The sequence below is a fragment of the Mixophyes fleayi genome, chromosome 2 (assembly GCF_038048845.1).
Source record: "Mixophyes fleayi isolate aMixFle1 chromosome 2, aMixFle1.hap1, whole genome shotgun sequence".
NCBI classification, from domain to species: Eukaryota; Metazoa; Chordata; class Amphibia; order Anura; family Limnodynastidae; genus Mixophyes; species Mixophyes fleayi.
In genome coordinates, this window is record NC_134403.1 from 253,207,028 (window position 1) to 253,233,457 (window position 26,430).

At 38.8% G+C, this 26,430-nt stretch overlaps 1 protein-coding gene across 1 annotated transcript in view; it reads left to right on the forward strand.

The window, feature by feature from the left end:
* The first annotated feature begins 1,774 nt into the window (after positions 1-1,774).
* The window catches only part of LOC142138848 (cAMP-dependent protein kinase inhibitor beta-like), a 37,208-nt gene continuing 12,552 nt past the window's right edge, over positions 1,775-26,430 (forward strand). Inside the window, exon 1 of the mRNA XM_075195884.1 lies at positions 1,775-2,006. The gene's annotated coding sequence lies outside the window, so the exon portion shown is untranslated. The remainder of the gene's footprint in view (positions 2,007-26,430) is intronic.

Consider the following 26,430-nt stretch of genomic DNA (forward strand, 5'->3'; position numbering starts at 1 on the left):
CTAAGAGTCACTCATTCATTTGATTTAAAGGTAGCCAGACAATGTAACAAAGCAATGGGGAAGACCAGGCAGATACTAGATTGTATAGGAAGAGGAATTAGCAGCAAAAAGAATGAAGTGGTAATGTCACTGTATAGGTCATTCATGACCACACCTACAATACTCTGTTCAGTTTTGTAGGTCATATCTACAGAATAGCATAAATAAATTAGTTTCTGTGCAAAGAAGGATTACTAAAATGGTGTATGATCTACATCACAAAACTTACCAGGAAACATTAAAGGACCTCAATATGTATTGCGTTGAGCACAGAGTTGGGGAAAGGTGGTAAGACAGACGTTTTAAAACATATAAATGATTTTAATAAGGTCCAGGAAAGCATGCTACAGAGGAAGAGAAGCATTAGAACAAAATAATGTGCTCTACAATTAGGGGTTAGCAAGTTTAGGGGAAGTTTGAAGAAGAATTTTTTTCCTGTAAGGGTAGTAGACATGTGGAATATCCTTCCAACCGAGATGGTAGAGGCTGATATGATCAGGATATTTAAACATAATTGGGATAGATATAAGACTATCTAAATCTGGAAAAATAAGGTCTGAAGTTTTTAGGAATATAATTGGCAGACTAGAAGGGCTGTGTCTGATTATCTTCCATCAAAGTCTATGGGGTATATTTGCAGGTTTGAAAAAGTGGAGATGTTGCCTATAGCAACCAATCAGATTCTAGTTATCATTTATTTAGTACAGGCTACAACATGACAGCTAGAATCTGATTGGTTGCTATAGGCAACATCTCCACTTTTTCAAACCTGCAATTTAGTAAATATACTCCAATGTTTCTATCTGTGATTAGTTTGATAGCAGTGCTTCTATTTCTCTACTTTAGGTAATAGATCTTGCAACATAAGCATTATAGTGTTTTTCAATAATCTCTGTAAGGCAAACTGAGCAATTTTGAAATTAAATAGTTAATAAATAAATCTAATGAGAACTACAACCAAAAGCTGCATTGAGAATTTACTATGGAATGCAAATCTTCACAATAGGATTTTCCTAACACTATAATTTTAAGATAACTCCATAATAGGTAATCAATGGTAAGAATTTAAATATTTTTTATGTGTGTAATTTTTACATATAAATAATATATTATTATTATTATAAAATACATGTAGCAACTTTGGAAATATCTAATATTTAATTTGGTTATCACAAAATAATCCCATACATGTTTCTGATAAATTTAAAGCTTTTAATTGCATAAAATGTACTTTGGAAAGAATAGTTTCAATTTATCTGAATAGGTTATATCAACAGGCTACAATGTTGTATGCATATTACACAGCATGCAGTTTGACATTGCAGTAATATGATATTGTAAATCAACTATGCATACCAATGAAAACCCTGTGCAGTCTGTGCAGCAATTATATGTGGAACACTTTTTATTAAAGAATTTCACAACGAGTTAGTACACCTACAGAAGTCAAATGGTTAAATGTATGCAGAGCACTCCCATATATTCTCCCACAATCCACTAGGTACTGCTCCTGTCCCAAAATGTGTGGCTCACCCCCTGTATTATTCTATTGAGAGCTATGTACGCTGATCTTGGTACAGCCCATCATCTGCACAAACCATGAACAGGCTGAATGGCTGGTTTAATAAAGCACAGAACGGATGCAACCACTCTGCAGAATAGACGAAGGGGAGGAAGTCAGATATTATGAGGAGCATTGGTTTATACCTAGCAGTTTATTTGGCTATGTGAATAATATTACAAGGGGATTACCAGCAGTTTTTCGCATGTCATGAGCTGGGGAGAGTTTGATTGGTCAGTTGGTTTCTTGTCCCCTGCTCCCCTCTTGTTAGTTTTGGTATGTTCTTTTTCTGCTACCCAAAGGAGAGATACAGGGTCGAAGGATGCTCTATTGTCAGTGAGTGGCAGGGTGTGTGTTCGGCTAGCTGCTACATCTGACCACAGCAGGGGGGGTCATTGTCACCCAGGTAAGATGGGGTCTTCGGAATAGGAGGTGGTGTGTAGGCTGTAATGTGGATTGCTATCTTTGTTACACAACATGTCTGTTTCTGGATGTCATAGTGTGTGAAATGAGCCTTCCATAAGAACAGACGTTCCCATACTTCTTCACCAAGTATTTATCTACAGTACACACACAAATCTGTGTTTTTGTGCATAAGAAATATACATACTGTAGCTTTACCTTTTTACATTCTATGTGTCCTACACTATGACTGGAGTATGCTCACCAAAGAAAGTAGAGTGGTAAAGATGCTACTGACAAAGTACATCTGTTAGGTATTATTGTCTGTTAAGGATTGCTCCATGTACCTTCCTTTTACTATGCGTCCCAACAGTGGAGGGATGGCAAATTTTAGCCCTGGGGGCAAGCTCGACTCTGCAGCCTATTTTAAAGGGAAAAAATACAGGTGGCCCAGTGGCACAGCCAAAGGCATCCCACTATGGGACTGGCCCTGGGGGCATATGCCCCCTGCCCCCCAGTCCAGCCTGCTCCTGCGTCTCAAGTACATCTTAACTAGCCTGCGTGTATTATAATAGATCGATAACCCAAACATAATCATATAAATCTATATACTGATGAATTGCTATATCCGTGAATGTCTTAAAGAAAGATTTTCTTCGCAGTTTTGCATAAGTAAAGATGTATTGTACATGGCACGTAAAAATATTGCCATTCACTTAAAACCTTTTAAAAAACCCACATTGTAAACTGAGCCATCACAGTACATTTCAGCTGGGATGTATTTGCAACTTAAATGGGTGAAATTCACTATTTCACATTTCATTGGTTATCAGAACAGATCTACTTGTTTAATCAATACATAGAAAAAATGTGCCTTAATGTATATAAAAAATGAAATATATATGACCTTATAACAAATTTATCCAGGCAGTTATATGATTTGTAACATAATTAAGTTATAATGACTGTGTATATAATTCAGACTAATGTGTCAGATTACTACTAATTCAATCAGTACTCCGCCGTATTAGATACTGACTGGGTATGGAGTATACATTGTGATGGGTTTGACCAGTGGTCGAAGTGAGGTTGTATACGGTCTGATGTCATACTGCCACTTCTCCTACTGCGATCACTGTAAAATCATCAAATTCCATTCACTTACTTTTCCATTACATTTTTCATACTGCCACTTCTACATTTCAATGCCACCACTTCTATCTGGCCACTGGGTATGACTTTATGATGGTGAAAAGAGTACCCTATCATAACTATGTTATGGGAAGAAACCGGAGCACCCGGAGGAAACCCACACAAACACGGGGAGAACATACAATCTCCTCACAGATAAGGCCATGGTTAGGAATTGAACCCATGATCCTAGTGCTGTAAGGCAGAAGTGCTAACCACTTAGCCACCGTGCTGCCCACTTCTAGTGATGCCTCTGGTCATATCCACTGACTCTGAAATGGTTTTATTGTATACAGGGTATCTACCCCTAGCTAAAGCTTACAAAGTTTTGGACAATCTGCTACACAGATGTGTTCATCAATGTCTGCCTCAGCTTATCCGTTTAATTATTGGTCAAGGAGTCCCCGATGTATTCTGTCATACCTGGTCTAGTCTGTCTAATCAGCTGTCAAAAGTTCATCCTATATAATCGAATTCTTAGAGCTAGATTTACTAAGCTGCGGGTTTGAAAAAGTGGGGATGTTGCCTATAGCAACCAATCAGATTCTAGCTTTCATTTATTTAGTACTTTCTAAAAAATGACAGCTAGAATCTGATTGGTTGCTATAGGCAACATCCCCACTTTTTCAAACCCGCCACTTAGTAAATCTAGCCCTTAATGTCTTTCTTTAACTATGATACTTCATAATAGGGTTGCAAACAAGGTGTGCTTGCTTCATTATCATAGTTCATGCTGCTAGTATCAGAAGAGAAGCTGCCTCAACTCATTAGGAAACTGTGTGAGAGCAGCTTGAGGTTGCAGCATGCTGATGCAACATGGGTCAGTCATGTAGTGATAGCTGTCAAATAGAAAGAACAGATAGGTTAAGACTTACAGGGCCCAGTACATGTATATATGTGCAACTGTACATACATACAAGCCAGTGCGAACATCTGTTAATGCCAAAATTGATCATAATCATGATCCGCCTGCACATCTTGGGCCTGATTCAAATAGGAACGTTCAAGTTGTGGTTTCAAAAAGAGCACGGAACCTGAGCGTAGCTCCGACCGTATTTATATCCAAGAAGCGTTTCGATTGGAATCTGGGTACAGAGCACAGTATATGCATAAGCATATGTGCACTATAAAGTCGCATCATAACACATACAAAAGAAAAATATTCTAAAATAAATAAGCAACTCTATACAATATAATCATTAATAAAAATATGGTTGGTTTAAAATAGTATATTTTTTAAATAATTATTTTAACATTAAATACATAAATCAAGATATTCTTAGTGTGTGCTGTACATTGAATGCATTTTTATGGTCTAACTTGCATACACATGTTCTGTGCTAGTTACTGGCATGCATACAAGTACTTTTTCAAACAAAGATTATGCCATATTTTAAAGGACAAAAAAGCAGCTGGCCCAGTGACCCAGTCCAAGGTAGTCCACTATGGGACCAGCCCATCCTGCCCCTGCATGCCAGTCATTACTATCAATCAGCACTTACACCTGCACTGTAGATAGTGCAAATGATACTTCTGAAAACAAGTATACTTAAGAAAGACCCAGGAATTGGATCGGTCGCATCTGCGTTTCCATGCCATAGTCATACCCTTACTATACATTGCCTACATCCATCTGCCCCTTCCCACCTCCATTCCACTCTTCAAGTCATAGGCAGTTGTAAGTTGTATTTTCATTCGGACATGAATTGCATGTATTGGTGTAATGTCCATTTCTGAGCATTTGTAAAGCAAGATACAGTACCTCGAAACATGAATCAGGCCCCCGATGTGCACAATCCTTGCAGTGCGGAAGGTGGAACTCTACAGAGCATCGTTTGCATAAGTAAGATCGATACTACTAAGCATGCCTGGTCCACAATCACATCTGAGACACTTTTATGTTTCAGATAACCCCTAAAAGTAAGGGAACTTTGGATTGCTTGTATATCATGTTACAATGATTTCATTGTCCTTAAATACATTGATTTATATCTGCAGGTATAAGTGCATTGTGCCATACTTCTTTTATATTTGGACCTACAGTAAAAGGAGGGAACGTACTGTTTCTGCCGCCGTCAAAGTGTTATTTTTGTAAACTTTGTATGACTTTAACACCCTGTGTTCCCATTTAAAGTTAGGAAGGCCTTCATTCATACAAAGCGTTCACCTCTGCTGGTTCATTTAGGTATTGTTTTACAATGCTATGACAGCACATGGGCACATTTACACTGTGCCATGACTCATAAATGACCCAAAGAACAGTGAAGGCCTTATGCAACAGAATATGTAAAAAAAAATCATGACGGGCAAATGAAGATGTCTGGTACTGTATATAAATGCTGTGGCCTTAGCACCAGGTCAGCAATGACATTCTGAAACAGAACAGGTGCTGTCAATGCTGCTGGCAGCATGCAGAAGAAACTCTAACCACAAGAGTAACTATTACTCCCACCACTGCAAGGTTATGCACACACTGGTGTTTAAGAGGCGTATCTAAAGAGATAGGAAAATAAAAATAATAGCATAAATAGAGGCAGTATACATTTTTTATGAGAATTTAACTAGTTGTGCTACAGTGAGTTTTTATGCTTTTTGTTCCACTTCAGTGCATCTGACGTCTGTCAATGCAGTTAAAAACTTACATTCATCTTCATGGTGGCGTAATGTATACACAATGAGAGGCGGATAACAAGTGTTTCCGTTTACATTCCACCGTGCATTGGTTTTAGTCACAGATGCATGTTTAAAATATGCAGATGAAGCATTTAAATGTATCTTAAATATAGACATAAATGCTATACAATGTGCATTGTTTTTACATGCATATTAACATATGTTAAAAAATGCATTGCAGACGCCAGTATGTCAAGGATTTCGATAACCATATAACCCAGCGGTTCCCAAAGTGCATCTCCCAGGGGCGCCGTGTCGCTGTCACAGGGGTGCCGTGGCCAGGAAACCCCCCCAAAAAACCCTGTACTAATCCGGCAGCGCCCGGGACCCAGCATCCTCCTCCCTCCTCGCTTCTCACTGAATGTCGGGTGTGACGTCATCATGTCCATCATATTCAGGGAGAAGCGGCAGAAGAGAGGAGGATGCTGGGTCCCGGGCGCTGCCGGATTGGTAAGAAGACAGAAGAGAAGACAGAAGAGGGCAGAGAGTGACGATGTAGGAGGGCAGAGAGTGAGGATGTAAGAGGGCACAGAGTGTGTGGATGAAGGGGGCCACAGAGTGTGCGGATGAAGGAGGGCACACAGTGTGAGGATGAAGGGACACAGCATGATCGTGAAGGGGCACAGTGTAAAGGTGAAGGGGCACAGTGTAAAGGTGAAGGGGCACAGTGTGATCGTGAACGGGCACAGTGTCATGATTTTTGTAAATGTTGTTGTTTTATTTTGTTTGATCTTATTCCTCTTAATATTAGCTGTAAATTATTCTTTGACAGAAATATTATTCAAAAAAATATATAAAAATATTCTTTCCCTTGGATTTATGTGTATTTTTTTTGCAAACAACTTAAGTATTTCTGTCCTGACCTAAATACTTATTACGTTATTTTGACCCAACTACTTATAAAACGGGACTGCTTGGTAATTATTTTGGAGGGGTGCCTTGAAAAAATTATGAAGACACTAAGGGTGCCGCGCACTGAAAAAGTTTGGGAACCACTGCTATAACCCAAGAAGTCACTGAAAAATACAAATGTACAAGGATGCAGGATGAAAAAGGTGACCTCTGATATATGCAACAATTTACCATATGTTTATACAAGTAAACATTGAAGTGATGCCATCAGAACTGACTATAATGAATAAAGTCACAACACTTTTCCCATAATTTGTATATATTTTAGCATAACTTGTTTATTATAACACATTGTATGGTACTTTAAAGTTAGTCTTCTTCAGGAGGATATATGTGGATTTTGCTAATTTCTAGTAAAGAAAATATGGTGTTCACAGTGCTAACAGCTCCCAGGAAAGAACCACTTGGCTGGGGTAGCTATCAGAGACACACCATCAGCCTAGTCCTGGGAGGACTGGTTGTGTAGTACATGCTGAAGTCAAAGGATTGGAGAAGGTAGAATAATGATGGACGAAGCCAAAGTCAAGGGATTGCAGAAGGTAGACTAGTGGGGGACAATCACGAGAACAAAGGATTGGAGAAGGTAGAATTGTGATGTACAGTCCAACACAACAAGTATTCTTCAAAGCACAAGCAGAGAGATCCAAAACAAGAATTTGCACGGATCCGATTTGTAATGTGTAGCAGTTTTTTATATATTAGCAAATTATTTGGTAAATAGAACAAAAATGCAAAGGTTTGGTAGAACTGAGCGACTTTATAAAGGCTACATTGACTTGACCTTTTCATTGAAGGGGTGATTGCAGAGTAAAGAAGGCTGTGCTGTAGTCCAGGTAAAGTGATTAGCTAGATTGCTGTTCTTAGCAGAGTGCTTATTACAGGAATTGGTAGAAGGTGTTTGTAGCTGGCATTGTGAATTGTTTTCTGACAGATGTCTTATGGAGCTAGTGTTGTCAACTTTGGCTTTTGAGTTTAGATGGATGCCCTGTGCTCTTTCCTGGCCTGACCACCTCCACTTGTGTCATGGCTCTTTTCTTGATTCACCCAACCACACCCAATTTACCCTAAGGATATAGTACTTTTTATCATTGTTCTCTGTATTTCGTCATGCAATCCAAATAAAATAATAATTATTATTTTTAAGAATAAACTAGTACAACAGCACTAAAAGTGATTAGTACCAATAATTTTCCCTTTCAGGCGTCGTCCCCTTATCTTCCTTTGCTGCGGGAACGGATCGCTTCAATTTCCAGCATTGCGCGCTCGTTGTCTTGTTAGGCAACAGGACACAGCTTTTAAAAAACATTGGTGGTTAGTGTGAAGTCACTGAGTGCCAGAAATATCACTAGACAACTTATATAAGGCAGGCTCTAGCACTGAACCAGTGCCAAATTATTGCATCACATCCTAAGCAGTCTGACTCTGGTTCTCCCTGGTGAGCATCTTCAGTTCCTGTTCTCACATGGTTCTGATGGCCTTGTTGAATTCTTAGTTTAATTTCTGCCTGTTCCTGATTTTTCTTTTGCCTCCAGAATTAGTTGTGTTTGTTCCTAGTTCTGACCTTGGCTGCCTAGACCACTCTTCTTCTTTTTCCCTGATACTTCCATTGCAATGGTTCTGACCCAGCTTGTCCACTACGCCCTACCTGTGATTCTAGCTATTTCGCTAACGACAGGCTCTGAGGGCCGCAACCTGCTTGTCCCTCACATCTAAGACCAAACTGCTGGGGGCGCTAGTGAACACCAGGGGCGTATTAGACTCCGGATTCAGAAAATTAATCTAAAAACAATAAATCTATGTGCTTAGATGTGCATAAAATTGAATTCTCGTATCAGTATATCACTTGTTAAAAGTTTGTTTACCGAGAATATATTGTCAGTTTATTGAACTGAAGTTTGAAGAGAGGATTTCAGAGCAGTGGGTTTAATCAGGAAAACACAATAGGCTCCAGTTGGTAGCATATGAAGCTTGAGTGTATCCAGACTGGTAACCAAGTGCCTACAGAACTCCATTTCGGAGAAATATACTGGTGTGCTACTATGTGCCAATCTCAGAGAGAAGTGGAAGACATGCAGCCTAATGCCCATGAATTTCCTATGTGTTTCTTCAGCAGAAATTCTTTGTTGGGTACCCGCTCATCAACAGTGGCCAACTTTTATATTCAGCAATCGAAAAGTAAAATCATAAAATCATTTCAGTTTAAATCATAGGCAATATTTAAAAAGTGGCTTTTGAGAAATATGTTGTGTTTCTACAAAGAAAGTTCTACATAAGCATGTTAATGATTACTTTTTAAATGCAGACAATTTTTTGATATGCTGACTTAAGCATGTGGATTGTTTTGCTTTTGGACACGTTATCTAATGGGCCTTTATAGCTTAAATTACACTAGATATGAGATATAAAGCTGGGACCCCATGCTACATGAATATACATGCACTAGCATTTATATAACAACAAGTAGGGTCACTTGGCATTGCACAAGTCCGATTTGTAATGTGTAGCAGTTTTTATATATAAGCAAATTATGTGGTAAATAGAACAAAAATGCTATTTAGAAAATATACAAAAGCTTTTATATAAGCAACATTTTATTTCAGTAAAATGAAATTAATTTTATTGCCATTATGATTTATTTTATTTTACAGTTATACTTTCACTTAAAATATGCAATTGTTGCGAGATTTGTGTCTTTATCGCGTTGTCAGGAGGTTTCCTTCCAGCAGTCAAACAATTGTTTACAACCCAAAAATTATGTTTTCAGCTTTGTCGCGTTGTTGCTATGTGATACAATAGCTTGCTTTTTCGATACTAAATTGCTAATTAAGATTTACATTGAGAGCTATAGAATATATTCCCCAACAAACAAAGCTAAAAACAAATTTATATATATATATACAGGGCCGGACTGGCCATCTGGCACTTCTGGGAAATGCCAGAAGGGCCGATGGCCAGATGGGCCGGTTGTTAGCTGGCCGGCCCCATCGCTCAGCGCACAGACTGTCATGCCGGAATTCGGCATGACAGTCTGTGCGCTGAGCGATGGGGTCGGTCCTACACTTACTTCCTGGTGTGGCCGTGCGTCCCCTCCTCCTCCCCCCCTCCTCCCCTCAGCTGAATGGCTCTGGCAATGAGTGTCACATGGGACGTGCACCATGTGATAGGTGCCGTCCCATGTGATAGAAGAGACTACAGAGCGTGCCGCAGAGCGCACAAGGTAAGGGGGGGGGGTAGTTTGTGTGACGGGATCTCTGGTAGGTTTTGTGTGTGTGACAGGGTATGTATAGTATGTTTTGTGTGTGTGACAGGGTATCTATATTATGTTTTGTGTGTGTGACAGGGTATGTATAGTATGTTTTGTGTGTGTGACACAGTATCTATAGTATGTTTTGTGTGTGTGACACGGTATCTATAGTATGTTTTGTGTGTGTGACAGGGTATCTATAGTATGTTTTGTGTGTGTGACAGGGTATCTATAGTATGTTTTGTGTGTGTGACACAGTATCTATAGTATGTTTTGGGTGTGCGACAGGGTATGACTATAGTGTGTATATGTGTGTGACAGGGTATGACTACTGTATGTGTGTGGGGGCCGGCGTATGACCATAATGTGTGTGTATGTGTGGGGGCCGGTGTATGACTATAATGTGTGTGTGTGGCTGCCGGTGTATGACTATAATGTGTGAGGGGGGATGGTCTTAATATAATGTGGGAGGTAGGCTATTAATCTAATGGTGAATTGCAGGTAGGGACTAATTATTGGGTGTTATTTTATTTGTGGGGTGATGGTGGGGCAATTTAATAGTGGGGCCTAACAATTTAAGATGGGGTGATTGGATTTTTAATTTAATGCTGGGGTGGTTTAGGAGCTATTAATTGAATGTGGGTCTGTTTGGGGAAAATGAGGTCTATTTATTAAATGTGATTATGAGTTAATGCCTGGGGTGGTTGTGGGAAATAGATATATTTTTTAAACGTAAATGCTATTTAATTTCTTGCTGGAGTTGTTTGGAGAGAGGGAAATAGTTTTATTTATTAAATGGGAATACTATTTAATGTCAGGGCTAGTTGGAGGGAAATAGATATATTTATCAAATGTGAATACAAGTATTTTAATGTTGTGGCTGCAGTGAGGCCTAATTTTAAAAGTGGATGCTATATTGATTTAACACCGGGGCTAAATTTCATGTACTAATTTTTTTTCTCCAAATAGGGCATCCAGCATTCCAGGATCCAGACAAGCAGCAACTGATATAAAGACACCAGCAGCCACAAGTGGTGACCATGACAAGACAGGTAGGAGAGACCAGGACAGTCTGCCAACTGCTCTGAATTTGGTGGGTGACTATCCCGCTTAGTCAGGATTTGGTCTGACTACAAGAACAGTTGGGAGATATGTCCTGCTTCACACTGTACTGCTTGTTAAGGCAGAACTGCGTGCACCTAACAGTAGTGCTCACAGTATTGCCTGTGTATTTGTCAAAAATGTGTCTAATAGCCGAATTACATCATAGGAGCCCTCCTGACTTAAGTGCCTGGCCCCCCAAGCCTTAATCCAGTTCTGGTCAGCAGGAGGAATCTGTGCTCCCAGTCCAGGGCAGGACACAGACTGCAGAGCAAGCCGTGGAGCTCTAAATTTCATGAGATTTATTAATCTCGTGAGACTAAGAGCTTCCCTGCTCACTCTACAGGAATGTCAGCAGCATCAGAAGCATAGATAAGTACAGTGGGCTGGGGGTGTCATAATGTATCTGGGGGGGTGGTGTAATGTGGATGGGGAGGACCTGATAAATGTAATGTTTTATTATAATGTATGTATCAACGCACCATTTTGACCACGCCCCCAACATAATGTAGCTACGCCGCAAATGCGCTGCGGCACGCATTTTTTTTCCTGCTTGTCAACAGAGGTGGGCCTGTGTGCTTTAAATGCCAGGGCTGATTTTTAGTCCCAGTCCGGCCCTGTATATATATATATATGTATATGTATATATATATATATATATATATATATATATATATATATATATATATATAGATTATGTTATTATTATGTGTGTATGTATAGTGGTACATATTTTTTCTACTATAGCAGAATTTAAGAGTGGCTTGATCAATGCATTATTATAAATCATGTTTTGTTTAAATAGATTCTAGCACATATGTTCTCACTTGTACGGTAATTAATATAATTAAATTGTATTTGTGCAAATAAGTCAACTTGTTATGTGTTCAAAGTAAAGGTGATATTTGACATTTATACATATCAAAGTTTGTGTATTACTGAGCTAAATATATGAAATAACTGGATGGTTTATACTAATAGGTATATCATAGTGTCTTTGATTCCTCTGCAACAGGTAGAAATATTGGGAAGGAGCAAACGCATAGTGACTGACAAAACAGTAAAAAAGTCTGCGCTCTCTATGTATGTATTATTGCAGCTTTAAATCAATACATAGTACTCATGCAAGAATAAGACAGGAACAGTCTTTACACAATATAGCCTATAAATGTGATATGAACATATGAAAATGTTTTAGCTCTTTTGTCAACGTTTGATTATGCTATTGATCGCCTCCTTGCAGCCAGCAGTACAGGCTCAAGATGTGGATCAGAGTGGCAATCTTTCCCTTATGCCACTCTTTTTCCACCTGATGTTTTCCGGTCTGAATATGAAAGACCTGATTGATCTTCGGACATAAGTCCCTTTGCGTGCCATATCTTGCATGAAATCGCTTTGCCCAAGCTCATAAATGGACCTTACGCCAATGAACACTATAGCTTGCATTTCCTGTCTGAACACAAATGACATGACTAGCTAGGACGGAATCGGGTAAGGAAGGGGAAGATGAATGCAAACATTGTTTAGTAGGGCGCCAGGTGGATGCAGCCAATTCAAGCATCTTGTACATACTTTTTTTTGGCCATATAATTTGCACCAGCTACAGGGTATATTTAAGTGCCAACCGATAGTGAAGACTACAAGTATGCATGCCACTAGCTAGCACAGAACATGTGTATGCAAGGAAGATAGACTATAAAAATGCATTGTATGCACAGTACACATTACAACATATGGATTTATGTAGTTAATGTAAAAAAAGACAAACTTTTTTTTAAGCACATATTTTTATTAGTGATTCTAGTATTATGAGTAGGTGAGTTGGTTTTATCATTTCTTTTGCATGCCTTCCGATGGGCCTTTATGTTGCACATATGCATGTGATTATCCTGCACTGTGCTCTGTCTGTCTACATACGGCAAGTAACGTATAGCCAGAGCATTTTGCCAGCCGGGTGACATTAAGAAGCAGCTGGGTGGGGGCAGTGTAATACTTTGCAATACTAATGAAAAATGTTGGAGGTTATTTCCCACACCTGCCAGCACTGATGGTCAGTGGTCTAACACACACTGCTGACTGTAGTGATCATATAATGCCTGTTATACTAGGAGAAACAATGGTTTATTCTATTATAATACGTCTGTTGGGCTCTGGGTTGTAAGTAAAAACAGCCAGGTGGAACACCCGGGAAATAGGTGCTGGAGAGAAACATTGCTTATACCCAGATTCAAATAGAACCGATCCACTTGTATTTGAATACGGGTGTATGTGCGTGCAAGTTACGTGCGTTATTTAGTTGCATTCACATTGTGATTAAAGATGAATCCAGATCGAAATGTGTAGCTGTTGTAGGTAGCTGCTTCTCCATTATCTTCATTGGTTGCAAAAAGATCATCTGGTGTATGATAACATGTTTTGTCCTCGCATGTTCTCAAAAGAGCTAAAACATTTTCATATGTTCATATCACATTTATAGATTATATTGGTTTATTTATTTTAGCATGCATAGTGACTGTTAGCACACATGTTTTACCAGTATTGCAAATGAAATTCCTACACAGAACCTGGGCGGGTGATGTTGAATTGGCTCAACTTACTGCATTTTCAGCATTTTACCTGTTTCACATTATATTATGACACTGTACTGAGGATAAGATTGGAGCTTCAATTTCAGTATCTATAATGGAGAGGGGAGGTAACCCTGCAATTGAATGTAGGAAACAATGCATTTTACCTCCATGGGCTTGAAACCAGCAATTTTTAGAGGTTCTTTAATTGGTACGAATGATTTTAGCTGTTGTACATGTTTACTCCACTATTTAATTTTTAAGACTTTAGGTAACAATTCCCTACACCCTGGCAGATTAAGTGTTTGGGTTCATATTAGTTAATATATTAACTGTTTACTAATTCGAATACTAGTTCCAAAATAAATATTTGGGCAAAGCTATGAATAAAGCAATATATCCAGTATATGTTATAACATTCCATAAGTATAAAATTAGCTCTAGTCTCTAAGATGAAAACCACCTCCCTGCTGCAGGGGTTAAGGGGACTAGCAAATACTTGTTTTTTTTGCCTGCAAGTTTCTGTAATTCATTAAACACCATGTGTAAAACGCATAGCAATATCTTTCTGCTTTACATTGGCAAAAGCAACTGTATTTATCATGACAATCACATTACGTTCATACTTCAAACCATGCTGGTACAAACACTTCTCCTACTTCACTTCGCTTTGATGTTCCTGTGTGAGATATTAGTATTCTGCTGCCCTGTATAAAAATGCTGGTGTTACCATGGTGACTAACCTCTAAATACCTGTGGACCTAAGAATTCACATGCTCCCAAAATGCATTTCTTTCTGAGCGCTTTATCTGTTTCACTCAATAATGATGCTGCTGAGTGTTGTGCTAACAGGTTTGATGAGGAGGCCTTTTGTGTCGATGAATCCTATGGTCACCTACATTATTAATGGAATGTACATCTACTTTTTCTTTTCTTGGGCGTTTTATGAGGAAAAAACTTAAACCAATGAATGCAATTGCATGCAATTCATGTTCGATCGCAAGTGACAAATACGATACGACTGCCTATGAAATTAGAGGCGGAACAGGCGAGGGAAAGGGTGGACTAATGTAGGCAATGTACAGTAAGGTTGTTCTGACGCAGATGCGGTCGATTCAACTAGTAAGTACACTTGTTTTCACCTGTATCCTTTGCACCAGCTACCACGTGACTGATAGTGATGACTGACACGGCATAGTCTCTGGTAACCACCTCTCACTCCTCCCTACAAGACTTCTCCTGTGCTGCTCCCTACTTATGGAATTCCTTACCAAGCTCAAACAGACATTTCCACAGCCTTCAAATCTTTAGAGGCTCTTTGAAAAACCATCTCTTTTAGGGGTGACCTTATGCCTGATAACACTATTCACACTAATCCATTCTCACAACTTTCCCATTCTCCACTATGAGCCACATTTGCTCCTCTTGCTTCAGCTGTGCCCTCTTCCACTTAGAATGTAAGCTCTCTAATGAGCAGGGTCCTCCATACCCTTTGTTTTCATGTCTGTGTTTATTTTGTCTGCCTTGTATGTCCCTGTTTTGTTTATGTCCTGTTTTCCCCACTGTACGATACTACAGAGCTCTGTGGCGCCTTACAAATCTAAGATAATAATAAAAAATAGTCTTTGAATTAAAAAGTAGATGTATGCATCAGTAACTAACTATGCAATTAAGATAGACTATAAAAATGCATTGTATGTACAGTATGTATTGCAAGCATTTTATGTATTCAATGTAATAAAAAAACATTTTTGAAAACAAATATTTCTATAAACGATTATTTGGTTAAGAGTTGTTCTTTTATTATGTTACAATTTTTTTTGTTATGTGTTCTGATGTGACCTTTTATTTTACATACGTATGTGCATATACTGCAGTCTGTTGTGTTTGTCTACATATGGTAAATACTATACAACCAGTGTGTGCTTGCACCCTCATTCAAATATTAACATATCTAGAGATTCACTGTGATTTGAATACGGATCGGGACTAAGTTCCGTGCTCTTTTTTTTTTTCTAAACCGCAACTTGCGTGAAAGTTGCATTCTCTACAAATCTCTACAAATCCAGATTTGATTTGTCATTAGCTTGTATGATGTTGCAAACACACAAAATGAAAAACTGCTGTACAACAAGATCAGACACCAGTTTGGCTTCTCATATTACATTGAACAGCTCCACCACATTTTGCTGGATGATTTTTTGGATAAATTGCAAATTATTTTATCTCAACCTTTTTTCCTCTTATGTCATAACATTATCAGCATGTGTGTCCCCCCTCTCTCCCATTGCCTGCATGTCTGATGTGACACAAGACACAGCACTAGATGAAGAGGGTAAGTTTGTGAGTGTGTGAATGTGTGTGAGGGTTTCTCATGTGCTTTTAATGTAAGTGAGGGGATTTAATGTATAAGTACAATAGTTTCTTCATAAACATAGGCTTGGAGGGGCTATTAATATAAGTGTGGGGGAGGGGGATTTTAATGTAAGTGTAGGGGGGGTATTTTATGTGATGTGGATGGGGTGTGAAATTTTAATTTCATAGCAGGTTGAGAGTGGGAGCTATTAATTTATTGGTGGGGCGAAGTTTCTGGATATTTAATCTAATAGTGGGGATATGGCGGACCTATTAAGGGTGGGATGATGGGACTATTCATTCAATGCTGGGTTGGTTTGGGTACTTATAATTGAATGTGGCTGAGTTGAGGGAGAAGGATTGCTATTTCTTAAAGTGAATGCTAATTATTTAATGTTTGGGAGGAAATAGGTTTATTTATTAAATATAAATACTTTTAATTTAATGTTGGGGTTGTTTGAGGGGAAATGGATTTTTTTTATTAAAGGTGAATGACATTAATTTACTGTCAGGGTTGTCGCTAGGAGGCCTAATTATTAAATGTGGGTGTTTTTCATTTAATATCGCGGTGCTTCGTGGGAGGGAGGCCTACTGTGTTCACTCATTGCTGGGATTTCTATATCATTTACCTGTCCTTTTTCCAAATATGGACCCAACATTCAAGGATCCAGACAAGCAGCCACTGAGCTTAGGACACGAGCAGCAGCAACAAGTAGTGAAAGCAACAAGAACAGGTAGGAGAGTGCAGGACAGACTGCCAACTGTCCTGATTCTGGTGGGGCAGTCCCGATTTTGGGGACTGACACACTCATTAAGGATTTTGTCCTGACTGTGGGGACAGTTGGGAGATATGTCCACATGGCTCTGCTCGAATAGGGAGAGCTGCATGCACCTAACAGTAGTGCACGCAACATTGCAAGTGTATATGATGGGGATAGGAAAAGTTGGAGAACAGCCAAGCTCTTTCTAAAATTATAACCACACCCCCATGCATGCTGGGTCACGCCCACTGGCAGCGTGGCTTGGAAACCCCTTTCTACAAATCCTGTGTTTGCCACCGTGTAACCCGGAATTGGAAGCAGGTAATGAGTGTGGGTAAGATACACAGAATAAGTGTAGAATAGAGATGTCAAATTGGGAGACATTTTTTCAGAAAGGTGAAGGTATGTGCAGTTTTATTGATAGTCTTGTATGTTAGAAAATTATTTTATATTGGATTTAGGTAAAAAACAAGCAGCCAATGTAGGTATTGACAGAGCAGAGCAGCAGTGGAAGAACGTTTTGAATGGAAAATAAGCCTAGTCGCTTGTGTGCAAAATAGATTGTAGAGCTGAAAATCTGGTTCATGAAAGTAAGCAGTAGTCAATATGGGAGGTAGTGAGTGCAGACAGTATTTTCCTTGGGTGCAAATATAAAGTCAATTTGTACCCCTTGCATGGTAACATAGTTTGTCCAGGTGCAAATTTACTCCTTTTCTTTACTTTGCTCCTAACTCAAAGTCATACATACCAACTCTCCCGGAATGTGTGGGAGATTCCTGAATTCCGCGCAGGTCTCCCAGAGTCCTGGGAAACCTATGTGTTTGTGTAAACAAAATAACATTTATATTATTGTCTGTTGCAATTGGTCATAAGAATATTGCAATAATGTGAACCAACTTTTTATTAATACAGTACTTTTGACTGAAAAAGTAATTATATGAGTATTCGTTCACAAATAATATAGAGTATATTACAAAAACTTGCAATGTGTTGTGTTATTTTTTTTGACTAATAAAACATTTGGAAGGACAGGTAAAATGAGGTACAAATTTCTGTCAATACAACAAAAATCACAATTTGTTTAATTACACTTACAGAGCTATTACACTCCAATGAACCTATTACATACATATGAAGTATAAAAACTATAAAACAGTACAGTATAAGTATGCAGATTGAGCACTGTAGGTGTAGGCGGTGCAATATGTAGAAGTGTGTAGAAGAATATGCTCAGAGACTCAGTGAGCTTGAAGATAGGTTTGTCTTCTCAGACAGCTAGGAAGACTGAGTGTTAACTGGTTACTTGCCACTTTTATAAAATTATGGTTAACTGATGCTGGCAGTTGCTTTGTGATTGTGATTTTCTTTTGACTGGCTGTAATTGGTCTGAACGTGCTATGGATGTTTTTATTCGCTGAATATTGCACAAAGGCACAAGGCTAATTTGAAAATGAGCTTATCAGTACTGGTGCTGGAAATCAACTCATTCATCTGCAGTCATGACAACTTGGGAGGGGGGGATGAGATCATCGGGAAGTTTTACATTGGCAATACATATTGCAGGATGTATTTAAACTAAACAGTGAAGTGATCTTGACCTTTACAGAAAAAGTGATAAATATAGTGCACTGCACCAGGCCCGGTGCTCCCATTAGGCAAGGTTAGGCAGTTGCCTAGGGCGCCGGTCTCTGGAGGGCGCCACAGAATAAAAATAATTTTAAAACTGTGCGGCGACCGCTGACCATACATAGCCCGGCCGCCGCATAGCTTCCGATAAATCCACGGTTAGGGGGAAGGGGTTATGGATCACCACCGCCGCCTCTCTGCTCCGTCTCCTCCCCTCCACTCACTGACTGTCAGGCGTGACATCATCATCACGGCCCAACAGTGTCAGTGAGTGGAGGGGAGGAGACGGAGCAGAGAGGAGCAGCTTTATGGCGGCAAGTAAAGGTAAGGAAAGACGTGGGGAGGGGGGGGGAGGGGATGTGAAAGTGTGCCTGGGAGAAGGGGGACACGGATGTGAAAGTGTGCCTGGGGGGGCGCGGATGTGAAAGTGTGCCTAGGGCGCCAAGGACCCTAGCACCGGCCCTGCACTGCACATTAATTAATTCATTAGAAGTATGGTATGCAAAGTATTCCGCAGAAACTGTCCCTTAGCAAGCTGTTACAGCAGTAATGAACATTGTAGGTTGTTCCTCTTTTTTTTGGGTTGTTTTATACGTTATATATGTTTGTCCTGTATGGATAAACTTCTCCACTGGACATCTAAGTGCTTGTTGTCTAATGGCAACATTAACCCTGTGCTTTATTATGCAGTTTTAGTATTGTGTTGTGATTTGTTCTAAATATAGCATGTTGTGTATACCTCCTAACTTTTTTATTTTAATATGTAATATTCCGGACTCCCATGGACAGCCTTTGGGAATTTGAAAACAAAACTGGTAACGAGGGGTTACCTTAGATAGTAAGACCAGGTAGTACTGGTAAAATGTGCAAAAAAAATTAGCAATTTTTGTAATGGGTTGGTGGTAGGCTTGCAGGGGAGGAGGGTAAGTTTAACTCCATAGTCATGAAGGGGTGAACTCAGCCAAAGTGGGTGGGAAATGTTGGGGGATGAGAAGGGGTGTTAATTGTAGCAACTCTGACACCATTTAGGACAGACCACACAAGGCCGACAGATGTGACCTTACAGATAAATCATATCAACAAAAAAAGAAAAAACTATTGCACCAGAATGAATAAATTGAAATAATAAGGGTTAAATCAGATGCTCCTTATTCAAAATAATATGTTGAATATAATATCCATCAAATATCTTCAGGAGGTGTTACCAAAATGCATAAATTAACATAAAGAAAAGAGAGAAAAGTATGTATATGTCAGCGGTGCACATATCTGGAGATCCCTTGTAAGAGCATTGTTGAAATAACTGACATATTGTATCCGATTTCCACGATCCGGACTAAATTTATTGTTTATTCAAAATTTTAAAACATGATGCCAGCGAAATGATGATTAAAATATGTAGGTATAGGTGGAGTGTTTTAAAAGAAACACTAGGAACTAAATTTGATCAATAAAAAATAATAGTACCCCTTATAATAATTATTATTAAATCACACTGATCCACTTAATTCTTGTCTTTAAAGAACTTATCTATGATCTGAAATTGAGCAAGGGTATCGTTTTATATATATATATATATATATATATATATATGGGTTTAACTCAGATCAGCATCGATAATAAGTATAACTTAAGCTATCACTGCTTCATAGTTACTCAGTGTTTGATAAATGTTTAGTTGTGTAATATTAATTATAATAATCCCTCAGATAACTTCTTTAGATTTAGGATTCATCTGTCTTTTATATTTGCGTGTGTTGTATGATCTATAACAGCACACACACTGCAAAGTGGCATGAGAGATCTGCTTTGATGTCAGGCAGTGAATAATTAATACTTATAGGGGCAAATTCAATTCTGCCGCGAATAACGCAGCATTAGCAGTATTACCGTAATAAAGATAGTACTGCTAACGCCGTGTTATTCGTGTCAGAATTGAATCGGCCCCATAAAGTAGAAAGTTGGAATGCTTTTGTATGTTAAATATAGTAGCATTGTATCATATAATTTTAGATCACAACTAAGTAGTAAAAAAAAAAAAATACTATCGTTAGTGTAGAGCTTAAAATTATAGCTTTTTATTTTCCATACCCAAACTGTGAGGTCGCGTAAAAGATTTTCTTATGTCAGGCAATAAATACTGAATGCCTGCAAGATAAGATGTTAAATAACTTACACAAAACAACAGCTTGACAGCCTTTGTCAAGACCTTGACAAAGCTTGACAGCGAAACGCGTGGAGACATTTCACATTAGGAACTACTATCCCTATAAAATCTATATTAAAAATCACACTTCCAGTATCTTCAGCAAAAGAATCTTTCCATAATAAAATCCTGATCCAAATGCCGAATTAGGAAAGAGTGCACCAATAAAGATATGCCTCTCAATGTTACCTCTCTTGGAGGGGCATTATCTCCCATCTGTCCTTCCTTTTTGTAAGCTGTACATCTGCTTGGATAATGTGAATGTGTTCTCTGTACAGTGCTGCTAAATTAGTGGCGCTATATAAATAAATAGATGATGATGATGAGCATTCAGTCACAAAACTATTTGGCTCAAAAAAAAATGTCATGTGTAAAACCAGATAAAAGGCAGCATTAAAGCATAGAAAATGTAGTACTTTTTTTTATTCCTTATCTTTTATACATTCCTGGTTCTGCTCCAATATCCACTGCTAGTGAGCATATGTTCCGCTATTATGTTTATTGATGCTAACACTAGCTGAGTATCTGATATGGATATTCAGATACCCATCTACAACAAAAGCACAATGCAGGGCCATCTTAAGAACAATTTGGGCCCCCAGGCAAAGCAGTGCACCGGAGTCCCTATATATATATATATATATATATATATATATATATACAAGTTAACCTGTGCATGATACTTATGCATTCTAGTCAAATCAAGCTACTTAAGGTGTTAAAAAGGTTCTTGTCATACATTTGGGGTTAGGCCAGGCCTCCTCAGGGGAAGAGCGTTACTTCCCGACGTAAGCGCCCTTTTTTAACATGGTTTTGTCCACATGTCACCACCTCATCATTCTTCTCCATCACTTCATCTTCATCGCCACATCCTTAATCTCCATCGTCTTACTGTTCTAAAACCTCTCGATACACAACGTTTATGCTAAACACCTTATCGCTGCGCTCAATCAGTCTTCCTTGAAGGGCAGTATTCATAACCTGCACTTTCACATCACTGCTTCTCCGTACTCGTGAAAATGCGACATACAATTGTCCATGACCAAACACAGGCTCTGGTAAATAAATACCCACACGGTCAAGAGTTTGAGCCCTCAACTGGTAAATTTAGCCTTTACTACCCCTCCCACGGGGGGAAGGGGGGGTGATGGAAGTTAACTGACTTCACTATTATAATTTTTTGGTCAAATAATGTCAGTATACCAAATTTCAGGTCAATTGGATGAGCCCTTTCTGAGAAAATAGTTTTTTACACACACACACACACTAACACACGCCGCTAGGCTTATATATATTAGATATATATATATATATATATATGTAAATATGTGATTCTATATATATATATGTAAACAAAGTGATTTATTTTTATATATATATATATATATATATATATATATATATATTAAATATGTATGTATGTATATGTATAAAATCAGTTTTCTTTTACATATATAGGGGCCCCCTTAACTTACCTTTCAATTGCCTTGTTCTCCAAGTCCGATCCCGTTCTCTTCTTTTTTCCTCGCTGAGTCTCTGTTCTGCTGTGCTTGCAGTGAATGGTTTTTTTTTGTTTTGTTTTTTTAATACAGGATTTTTTTTGTTACAGCAGTCTTGCCTTGGGGCCCCCTTTCTCCCTGGGCACCTGCCCATCGTGCCCAGTTGGAAAGATGGCCCAATGATGGATACTGAGCTTGGGTGCATGTTTGCATGGTCTTGAAAGAACAACACCTGGAAGTATTGGTTATTATGACATAGGTGTGAGAGCATGGGTGTGAGAGAGTAGAAAGCTAATTTGAATAAATGGAAACTATGCTAATAAGAACTCAAGATATAAAATGGAAACTCTTCATATATTTTTCTCTTACAGAATCTGACACTGTACATTATTATTGGCTTAAAAGTTTTGGTTTCAGTATCTGCACACACATGTTAATAAATGCATGAAAAAGTGTGTCTCAAGAATACGTCCATGTAACCAGAAGATGGCAATATTGTGCTAAAAGACAAAAAATGTACTTTTGAATTAATTTGATCTGCTTGGTACAGTATTTTAGAAAGGTGTATTTCACATGTTGTAAATGTGTTATTTTGGTTAACTTCAGCCATTGCTACACTTTTAAAAATAGTATTTTGATAATTAGAATTTACTTTTCTTGCTTTTTATGCAAGGATAATGGTTCCATTAACATTAACACAAGTCCAATTTTTCTTCTCTCCACCTCCATTCTTCTCATGCATAAGTGACATTTTCCTGTCCACTATCTCCCACCCCTCCACCCAAGTCTTAACCTTACTTATTCCACAATCACTTCTTTTTACTCTAAGCAGCTGGGGAGATTTTTCCCAAACCTTCTCCTCCTGTCCTGTCATGTGTGCGCAAGAGTAGTTAAAAATATCCGGGTACGCCCAAACCACTATATTTAAAATGCTAACACAAACGAGTCCTACATGTCAAGAAAAATATATATAAAGTTCGCTCTGATGCTTTTACAAATAAAAACAAATCCCCCGTTTAGCCTAAATGGATAAAAATGTTACATTTGGTCTAATCATTAACCTATAAATCACCTCTGTTGAAACAGACATGACAGTTAAATTCCCTGGACTTTCTGTAATATATGTTCTATGTGCTCCACTGCATACCAGAGCAGGACTATTTATTAGGGAACCTGGACTCCCTCCTAGGGACCCGTGGGCACTGAGGGGCCCATATTATTCAAATCCAGGCTCGGACTGGCCTGCAGGGCAGCAGGACTATCCACCGGTAGGCCCCGCCACATTATAGCCACGCCCCCCTCCATGGTTAGGGAGGAGCTAAGAAAACAGCTGACTCCCGACTTGCATACAATTCATCTTTTGGACATACGCGAGAACAGGAAGGGACAGATGCGTTCCACAGTGGAACGCAGGCACCTTCCTCTCCAACAGTAACAAGCACAGACCACGAGAAACATCCTCTGATTTGAACACACTGGGTACCCGGCCACCATCTCTATATACATCAAAACTGCAAGTAAACAAAGTTAAATTTGAAAGCATCGCAACAATAACCATGTGATATATGTGGACAGTGATCTGAATATTTATATTGCACTAGCAGAGACCTAAAGAAATACCAATTCCCATCTACTGGACTTGTATGCTATGAACATTATTTTATTGAGATATCAGTGACTGTGTTATATCTGGATCAATGCAGCATTTATACCCACTGCCATTTGCCTCCCAGTAGCTAGACTAGTCCAGGTCTATATACCTAGGTTTGTCTGATTTTTTATGTATGTTCAATTGATGCCATACCATATGTATGTATATAGAAATCAATGCCTCATAATATAAATACTGTGGATTAATTGGAGTATTTTATTTGTCTATATTAATGTATTTTTATGTATTTTAACCAGGATTCAATAAATTGTGATAAAACTAACATTAAATGTTATCCCACTAATTGAACCGAGCCTCTTGCTCACAGCCTTATACAAGATATAGAAAAATACGAATTGTATTCAAGATAAAAGAATACAAATTTTATTATTAGCGTTACACTTGGAATAATACATAAGTCAATGAGTGCTTAACTTTCAGTATATTATTAGTTCGTAGAGAGGGATAACCTGTGTTAATGCTGCTTTTGCAACAGTAGGGGTAGAGCGCAGCTCCTCCCCCTCCCCTCCCCGTTTTTGCCAAACACTCCCGTTAAACACACTACCACACAGGTGTAGAGAGTCGCGTCTGGGCTCTCTGAACCTGCGTGGTAGTGTGTTTTTTACTTTGAGCAGGGCAGATGAGAGTAGGAGTTCCGGATATCCAACCGCCCAGAGGAGCATGAGCAGGTTAGTAACTAAGTGCGCAGTCAGCCTGTCATTTTAAAAGAGAAGGATGAGCACACTACATTCTTTATATTCTACACTATGGTGCTAGCTGTCCTTCGTGGGCTGACCACTCTCCCTTTAGTGTCTGGTCTCGCCTCTATGATGGCTGGCCACACCCCCTCTGGTGGGCCCCTAGCGTTGCAGTCCCCCGGTGGGCCCTTCATGCCCCAGTCCGACACTGTTCAAATCCATTTTTATGTGGGTGCTATTTCACAAATAGAGGGGGTGGGGAGGGGGCCCAAACTAGTATTTTGTCTTTGGCCCCACGGGGCTCACATCTCGTCACTGCTCTATACAAATTTCTTTCCAGCTACCTAAATATATAGGATATTACTGAAATCTGCCCCACCAAGATGCTAGGGCTTATTTACAGACTGCAAAAAAGAGCACCGGGAATGCTTCTTTATTTGCACAAGTTCGGTTTGCTTTCCAATCGTATTTCCAGGTCCACGCCACTTCTTGGTTTTGGAACTGCTCTGTAAAATCAATCTGTCCAGTGATGCCGGTTTATGGACCTGTGGAAATGTGCATGGTGGAAAGAGTGAAGCCTCACTTTTTTTAATTTTTTCATTTTCTACTACAGTATTGCTAAGTTTAGGCTCAAATTATCTTTTTTATAGAGTGGTGCCCAGAACTGTACTGCATATTCAAGATGAGGTCTTACCAACGATTTATACACTAGCAAAATTACACTATCTTCCCTTGCATCTATACCCTTTTTTAAGCATTCCAATACTTTATTTGCCCTTGCAGCTGCTGCTTGACATTGAGCACTATTGCTAAGTCTACTGTCTATGAGCACTCCCAAATCCTATGTAACCTCCCTTTTATTATTGTTCTAGTACATTATGCTCAGCGTAAATATGCATTTCAATACTACGAGTGTACACCAGAAATGCATCCTCCGTATGCAGATTTTGTTGTATCTTACACTTATGACTCCTTACACTTGAAGAGGCAGAATGGTGAAGGGAAGTAATAGGCAAGCTTAGGCCAAGTACAGTAAAGGTGTGTTCACGTACTTGTGACTGAGATAGACCTGAATGTATAAATACGTCAGTTATATTTCTTATGAGTGCTGTCTGACTGCTATATCATATGAAGAAACTGTCATCTATTCGCATTACTTAATTGATATTTCAATATGGATTATAGTAGGAAAGAAGATTCTCATTTGATTTTTGAAGTGGAAAACAACAGATGCTAGTATATAAATTAATTTGTATTTAATAATATTTTATATATAAGCATTTATTAATAACATTGTTTAGACACTTTTCTCTTATGTATATGACACATCATTACATTGCTATATTGTATACAAATAGGGAAATATGAACTTTAGAAATTACTACTAACACTGTGAAGCCTTATCTCTATGCTATTGCCATACACTTTCTCACGTCTTACTCCAGATGTAAATCTGGTGCATATGCAGGTGTTGTAGAGCTGGACTTATCATGAGATTTATCAGACTGAACATATGCACATAAATGCGTTTGTTCACCTACATCTTTTCCTGCTTTTGTTTGTAGCGCAAATGCGTCCAACTCTTCATGAGCCTCCATATGTCCAGAAGTGCTAGTATACATAATGCCCAGCAAAGCTATTTTCATTCAATGTCTCTTATGCAATGTGGAGGCCTATATGGTGATTTATATCAAAAGCATTTGTTATAAATGTTAAACCTAATCTGGTGACTATCATATAGTGCTGAGCCCAATCTGGGGACTAGTATATAGTGCTGAGCCCAGTCTGTTGACTAGTATATAGTGCTGAGCCCAGTCTGATGACTAGTATATAGTGCTGACTGCAGTCTGTTGACTAGTATATAGTGCTGAGCCCAATCTGTTGACTAGTATATAGTGCTGAGCCCAGTCTGGTGACTAGGATATAGTGCTGAGCCCAGTCTGG